The sequence below is a fragment of the Saccopteryx bilineata genome, chromosome 4 (assembly GCF_036850765.1).
Source record: "Saccopteryx bilineata isolate mSacBil1 chromosome 4, mSacBil1_pri_phased_curated, whole genome shotgun sequence".
Classification (NCBI taxonomy): Eukaryota; Metazoa; Chordata; class Mammalia; order Chiroptera; family Emballonuridae; genus Saccopteryx; species Saccopteryx bilineata.
Genome location: NC_089493.1, coordinates 102,984,901 through 102,992,653, shown reverse-complemented (window position 1 = coordinate 102,992,653; position 7,753 = coordinate 102,984,901). Strand labels below are relative to the sequence as shown.

The following is a 7,753-nucleotide window of genomic DNA, read 5'->3' as shown; positions in this document are numbered from 1 at the left end:
TAGGTTTGGATCGAATGTGATCAACTCTAGGAACTTCACAGATTCTCTGGTTCTCCATCCTTCCCGGAGTTCCCCCGCGCAGTGCAGAGCACTGCAGGAATACGTTTGTGAAAGAACACTTACTGTAGCCAGTAATCACTCTGGCTTTTATTTTAGTTGCTGAATTTCTCCAAGCACATTCTTATAATATTGAAATATTTTAAAACTGTTTTTATTGTAATATGTAACACATAAAAAACTGCATGAAGCAAATATGTAACAGTTATTATTTAAAAAATTCTTGCAATTACAGTTGACATTCAATATTATTTTATATTAGCATCTTGGCACTTACGTTGGACTTTCTTTTTCGAGGGGTAATTTTGTTTGTGTTTTGTTTAGGTCCTTGACGGTGTTGTGCTCTTTGCAGAGTTTCTTAAGCCGCCTGTGTCACGGCCTCTGCCCACGCAGGCTGGTGCTGGTGGTGGGAGCGTGCTGGAATCCCCTGGCGGCCAGAGGAGTCCACCCCCATGGTTCCTGCTTCTCTGCTTTCAGGGTTTGAAGTTCACAGTATCCTCTGTTTACAGTGATGTGGAGGCATGTGTCACATATGATCTTTTTTTTTTTAAAGCCTTCATTCAAACATTCCCCTCTTTTATTTTTATTTTTTATTTATTGATTGATTTTAGCCAGAGAGGAAGGGAGAGAGCGAGAAATAGAGAGAGACAGGAACATCGATTTGTTCCTGTGTGTGCCCCGACCCGGGATCCAATGGGCAACCTCTGCGCTTCAGGCTGATGCCCCAACCAACGGACCTACCAGCCAGGGCCATATTTGCTCTTATTTGTACTCTTTATTGGTCTTCTGCCTCTAGAACTTTAAAAAATGTATTTCTGTTCTTTATAAACTACCCAGTCAGTGGTATTTTGTTTTAGCTGCCTGAATGATCTAAGACAATGGCCATTTTATTTATTCACCAATATTCAGAATAATGATTGGTATACTAGTAATATTTATAGGTGACCAATGAGTTATTTTTTACTTTTTTCATAATTAACTCATGAAATTTATATTAAATAGAGAAAGAAATAATCTATAATTCCTCTAACATACCCAACTACTATTTTATTTTTATTTTTCTGAAGTGAGAAGAGGGGAGGCAGAGAGACAGACTACTGCATGCACCTGATCGGGATCCACCCGACATGCCCAACAGAGGGCGATGCTCTGCCTATCTGGGCAGTTGTTCTGTTGCAACCAGAGTCATTCTAGTGCCTGAGGTGGAAGCCAAGGAGCCATCCTCAGTGCCTGGGCCAACTTTGTTCCAATGGAGAGGAAGAGAGAGAAAGAGAGAAAGGAGAGGGGGAACGGTGGAGAAGCAGATGGGTGCTTCTCCTGTGTGCCCTGGCTGGGAATCGAACCCAGGACTTCTACACATGGGGCTGAAGCTCTACCACTGAGCCAACTGGCCAGGGCCTCCAAATACTATTTTAATTTTTACATATTCTCTTTTGGTATTTTGTTCATTGGCTTCCATATTTATACTTAGCTGTAATTAATAGGTGTAACTTGTTTTATAGTCTAACCTAATATTATGGCATGTAAACTCAATGAGAACGGAAATTTCATTCTTTTTTGGTCACTAATTTATTCCTAGTGTCTCAAATAGTGACTGGCATATAGTAGGTGCTCAGTTAAAGTTTGTTGAATGAATATGCTTCAGAAGTATTTGTGGCATGGTTAAGGAGAACTGTTGGTTTTTCCCGTAATAATTCTATTAATTCTTCTGAAATGACTATGTACCAGTCTTTGAAAAGTGACATCCTGAGGGGTGGGGAATGTGCTTATTCCATTTCCTGGAATTAGAAAGTTATTATTTGTGTCATGTCCATCTGGGAGGGACATAACAAGTCTTTTAGAGGTCTTATTTTTAAGCCATGATTTTTGATATTTTTATGAATCTTTGGAATGATGTAATAGAGAGAACAACACAAGCTGAATGTGGTTGGGAAGTACCTGGAAGGAATTATTAGAATCCAACACTGACCTTGTAATTAAAAGAATGTGAAATGTGCTCAGAATAAAATTCAGTGCAGTTCACTTGCTGGGAGGAAAAATAGAATACTGTCATATATAATGGGGACTTATAGACAGATATGGCTAAAATTTTTATTATCAAGGGTATGGTAAACCTAACTTGAATTAGTAATGTTAGTAGGATGTGTTAGGAGAAAAGCACATGATGTTAAAAGGCATAATGGCAGAATGTCACACAGGTGTTGGATTTGAGTAGTGAAGTAGGGACAGATGTTACAAATTGGTGCCTCACAAAATGACAGAACCACTCTAAAAGATTTTGTTCCCGTGGAAGAAAGGAAAAAAAGTAGAAAGAAAGAAAAGAAGACCTTTAAAAAGTGGGAGATTAGACATAAAATCCAGATTTCTAGTGCTTTTTTAAAACTTAAAAATTTGGCAATCTGAACCCTCATTCTTGCCTGACTAGAACAGGCTAGTGGTGAATAGCAGCTGCCCACCGTCCTGTCCATTCCTCCGTGTCCCCACCACTTCCTAGCTCATAAGGCCAGTATTGTTACAGTGCTTCCTCTGGCGGCTGCTCTTCCCATACCCTGTCCATACCTGTTCTGATCACCTCTTATTCACCCCATTGGTGAAGGAAGGATTCCTGTCCTAAAGTCATGGGATGGCTGAGCACTCAACACCTGACACCGGATAGATGAGATCTACAGCAGTGCATTGATCACATATACCCACAGCCCCAAGGGGACAAGGACACTGCAGTCCATGCTGGGTGACCTGAGCGCTGCACTAGGAACAGACTGAATAAACAGAGGGAAGCACCACCACTGGTTCTGGTGGGAAGATGCGGTTGGCTTGTTGAATAATTCTGCAAACCAGCAGGAAACTTGGAACTCTACTCAGGGATAAGCAAGATATGTCCCTGGTCAGTTTGATAAGGAGTGTGGTTTGGCAAGGGTTCCTCATCCATGGGAGCAGAGTGGGAAGGGGGCTTTTGACTGGGCCAGGTGAGGCCCTCCTGATTTCACCAGAGCTCAAGGCAGCATACATGTTGGGCCTTAGCTTTGGGTCTTCCACCCAAATACCAGCTTCACTGAGTGACTTTGCTCACCCACCCCCTGTAGACATTTGCCCTGATCTAGGAGGAGGAGTTTTTCTTACTATAACATTTGTGAAATTGAAATACCTTAGCAAGAATGGTTCTCTAGGTTTCTTCATTAAAGATTAAAAAGAAATACAATGAACAAAAGCCAGGAAAAGTTTATTTTTTAAAATGCACTTAAACTGCCCAGAATGGTACCTTCTAGTATCGTTTAGGGATTTTTATAATCAGAAGATGGTATTTAAGTTGGTATTAAGAAAAACTTCATGACAGGATTGATAGTGAAACAGGTTACCCAGGAAACATTTGGTCATGCAGTCAGTATTTTTCTATTTGCTCAAAAATGTTTATTAAACATACACTGTGTTATTGGTTAATAACAATAAGGCTTAGTTTCTTCCTTCAAACTGCTTTCTTTCTTCAAACTCTGCTTCAAGAGACAGAAGGTTACAGTAACAGTCACTGTTCAGGGTGTCAGGTGCTTTTGAGGATATAATCAGGGAGAGAAAAAAAGAAAAGAACAGTATGCTCTGCTTAGAGGTTTTTTTTGGTACAATTTGGTATTTATTAGTACTTTGATCAGAGAAATCCAAAGTCTAACATACTATAGTGGTTCTGGAATTCCAGGTTGTTACTTAATTTTTTAAAAATTGATTTTAGAGAGGAATAGGAAGGAGAGAGAACGATTGATTTGTTTCGCTTATTTATGCATTCATTAGTTGATTCTTGTATGTGCCCTGACCAGGAATCAAACCTGTAACCTTGGCATATCAAGGCAATACTCCAACCAACTGAGCTACCCAGCCAAGGCCTCCAGGCTGTTTCTTAGACTGTAGGCTGAAAGGCCTCAGCTTGTCATACTGAGTGAGGTTTGCCTAAATGATAAACCTAAAGTTGCATCAGCAAAGATACTAAGAGAAGAACCCTTTTCTTTCTAGCTGGGGCCTGTGGGTGAGAGATACTGATCTAAAGAGTGGAATGAGTTGGAGGTTTCATCCTCATCAGGAAAACTGTACAGTTCCATGATTTGCTCTATGTCATAGGCATCAGGGAACAAAGTAGGAACTGTGGCCACCAGACTCTCCAACTGAGGGTCTTGCATGTGGACATCACTTGTGGGACTCTCAGTGATGACAGAGTCCCATGCCAAGCTTGAAGGGCCTAAGGGCTGAGGTGGAAGGGAGCTATAGAAATCTGAAACAATAGGAAAATAAGAGTAAGGACTGGTTGATGTTGTGGGTGAGGTGGGCACATTCTTGGCTGGAAGAATCTGATTTGGTCGCTTTAATGGTAGCTGCTGCTGCTGCTGCTGCTTCTTCATTTTGACTCGTCGGTTCCCGAACCAAGTCTTTATTGTTGACTCCGGTAGGTTGAGTTTCAAAGCAAGTTCCTTCTGGAGATTTTTATCTGGAAACATCGTGTGGCTAAAGACAGCCTCCAACTGTTCATGCTGCACATGCATTAACGAGGTACATTTTTGGTGCTTCGTCCATATTGCGGCCATGAATCCCCTCGGAGTGCCCATTTTCAAGCCCGCTGGATGTGTCCCCCTGAAAAAGCAGTTTTTTTGGTGTCTGCTTAGAGTTTTAACATTTAAAAAACAGATTATTGATGACTGAAATGACTCAGGTGAAGACTTTTTTTTTATAAACAAATTTTTATTTTAATGGGGTGACATCAATAAATCAGGGTACATATATTCAAAGAAAACATTTCCAGGTTATCTTGTCATTTAGTTCTGTTGCATACCCATCACCCAAGGAGAGATCGTCCTCCGTCACCCTCTATCCAGTTTTCTTTGTCCTCCTCCACCTCTTCCTCCCCCTCTCCCTCTTTCCCTCCCCCCACCCCACCCCCGTAACCACCACACTCCTGTCCATGTCTCTTAGTCTCGCTTTTATGTCCCACCAATGTATGGAATCCTGCAGTTCTTGTTTTTTTCTGATTCACTTATTTCACTCCACATAATGTTATCAAGATCCCACCATTCTGCTGTAAGTGATCCGATGTCATCATTTCTTCTAGCTGAATAGTATACCATGATGTATATGTGCCCCATCTTCTTTATCCAGTCTTCTATTTTTTTTACAGTGATTAAAAGCCTTTAAGCAAACTCTTGGCCAATACAGCAAGAGTCCATAAAAGAGTAGTGTCCTTAACATGTTCACCAAGTCCAAGATGGCCCCATCACTGTGCCAAAACCCTGAAAAATGCAACCCAACCACAGTTCAGTCTGTTAGGAGCTGTCACAGGGAGCAGGAGTCCAGGAAAAGTCCACACAGGAAAAGTCCGCATGACACTGGAATTGTTGTCACCATTCTATACCTTGCAGCTCATGTCCAAGTCCCAATGACTGCTGCTTCTAGCTGGTAATGGTTCAGGTAGACTGGAAAAGCCATTTGCAGCATGCATGGATATGGAGCTTCTGTTCTCCTCTGCCTGGAGAGATGAGACCAGGTTGCTCTTCCCTGGAGCACTGAGACTGTGGCATGGTAAAGAGAACCTTGGGATACACTAAGCTGGGTGGCAAAGGTAGATTCATAATAGAAGTTGGCAAAAGGGGGAAAGAGAGCTCTAAATTAGAAGTAGGTCCCAGCCTGAAATATGAGTGGGGCATTGAGGTAGGAGGGACAAAGGAAACACCATATATTAAGCAAAGCAGCAGAAAATAGGACCATCAACACCCACAACAGAGATCTTTGAGGGAAGAATAAAGAACCTGACTATTCAGGCAAAACATAGTTAAGTGGCCCTTGTGTAAATGAGATCAGTTTACCTGTTTCTTGGGAGAAATACCCTAGGTTCGTCCACAGTGTCGTAGATGGGGCCGACGGCCCTGGGCACCTTCAGCCTTCATTGGCAAACCCCAGCTTTCTGGGCAAGGTTAGGTCATAGGTGGCTGGAGCAGGGCTGGAAGAGACCGAACCCTCCCTTAGAGGAGCGAGGGGGAAGCCTACCTTCCAGTGTCCCTGTTTCCTCACAGCTGAGGCATGTAAGCCTGGCAGGCTTTGGCTCAATGACCTTCCTTTCCACTATTGAAGCAGGACCCAGATGGCATCCTATGAGACCCCTTTGGGGCGTTGGAGCCTTTAAGGGTGTATCCTAAAAGCTGGTAGTTCCCCTGATCTATTGGGCTTTTTCTGCCTCTAGGTATCTTAAAAGCCATGCTCAGAAGATCTCGCTGAGGGGTTTGAGGATCCCCATCCGCCTATATAAATCTTTTCCATATATCTGGAGCTATTTGGAAAAAGACAAAACAGTGTTATTAGCTGGATCTAATAAAGAAGGTAGTAGTTTGCAGGCAAAAAAGATTTGGTGTCTCCTGTTCATCAGCATTCCAAAAAAATGTAAATTAAATTTTTTTTTTAAGTAAAAAGCATGATATGGTAGACCCATAGGAGTTCCGGGATATGACTACTCCCTCTTAATTTTTTTTTAATTGACCTTAAAATGTTTGCTGAGTACACTTTAATAATACCTTAACTTTAAAGATTGTAAGTATGACAAAATACAGTAAATGCTTTTGCTCCATATGCCGGAGCATTTTCAGTTTAGCCAGTTTAGGAAATCCAATAATAGACCAATCCATACAGACAATGAGCTATAACATGCTTAGCAGCCTCTCCTGTTCTGACAGAGGTTACTATAGATTCGGAATCTGTATCTACTGTAATGTGGACATACGACTGTTTGCCAAATGAAGGTATATGAGTAACATCCATCTGCCAAAGTTGTCCTGGTAGGGGTCCTTGAGGGTTAACTCCAAATGAAGGGGCAGTATAGGACCCCTTGGACAGGATTTCCCAATCTGCCATGCTGCTTCCCGAGAAGTTGAAACTGTTTACACCGGGTTGCAGTGTTCTGGTGATGAACAGCATGAGACTGACTTGCTCGGTCTGTCATGGTTGCTCCTATAATTTTCTTTTGGGTAGCTTGATCAACAAGGGCATTCCTAGGCCCTGGCCGGTTGGCTCAGTGGTAGAGTATCAGCCTGGTGTGCAGGATTCCGGGGTTCGATTCCCAGTCAGAGCACACAGAAGAAGCGCCCATCTACCTCTCCGCCCTTCCCCCTCTCCTTCCTCTCTGTCTCTCTCTTCCCCTCCCGCAGCCAAGGCTCCACCGGGGAGCAAAGCCACCCCGGGCACTAAGGATGGCCCCATGGCCTCTGCCTTAGGCACTAGAATGGCTCTGGTTGCAACAGAGCAACACCCCAGATGGGCAGAGCATTCCCCCCGGTAGGCATGCCAGGTGGATCCCGGTCAGGCGCTTGCGGGAATCTGTCTGACTGCCTTCCCATTTCCATCTTCAGAAAAATACAAAAAAATAAATAAATAAAAGAAAAAAATACAACAACAACAAAAAAAAAAAAAGAGAGAGAGAGAGAGAAAAGAAAAGAAGAAGAAAAAAAAGGGCATTCCTTTCTGCTAAAGCTCCAGGGAGCATGGAGTGAGCTTGAATATGTCCTATGAAACATGGAGCTCTATGTTGACATATAAGTCCTTGAAGAAGGAGGAACTGGTGAAATAGTTCATCAGCATTTGTCCCTAAGACAGCAGTCCTTATAGTGGAAACACCATAAGTAAATATTTGCTGTCTGTCTATAGATTAAAGGGGGAATATGGCAAATGCTGAAAA

The 7,753-nt window shown here is 42.5% G+C and overlaps 1 non-coding gene and 1 pseudogene across 1 annotated transcript; both read right to left on the bottom strand.

Annotated features, from left to right (window-relative positions):
* Positions 1-1,379: 1,379 nt before the first annotated feature.
* On the bottom strand, positions 1,380-1,455 carry TRNAM-CAU (transfer RNA methionine (anticodon CAU)). The gene has a single exon. It is a non-coding gene; the product is annotated as a tRNA-Met (tRNA).
* Positions 1,456-3,965: 2,510 nt separating this feature from the next.
* On the bottom strand, positions 3,966-4,643 carry LOC136335512 (arginine-fifty homeobox-like; annotated as a pseudogene).
* Positions 4,644-7,753: the final 3,110 nt, after the last annotated feature.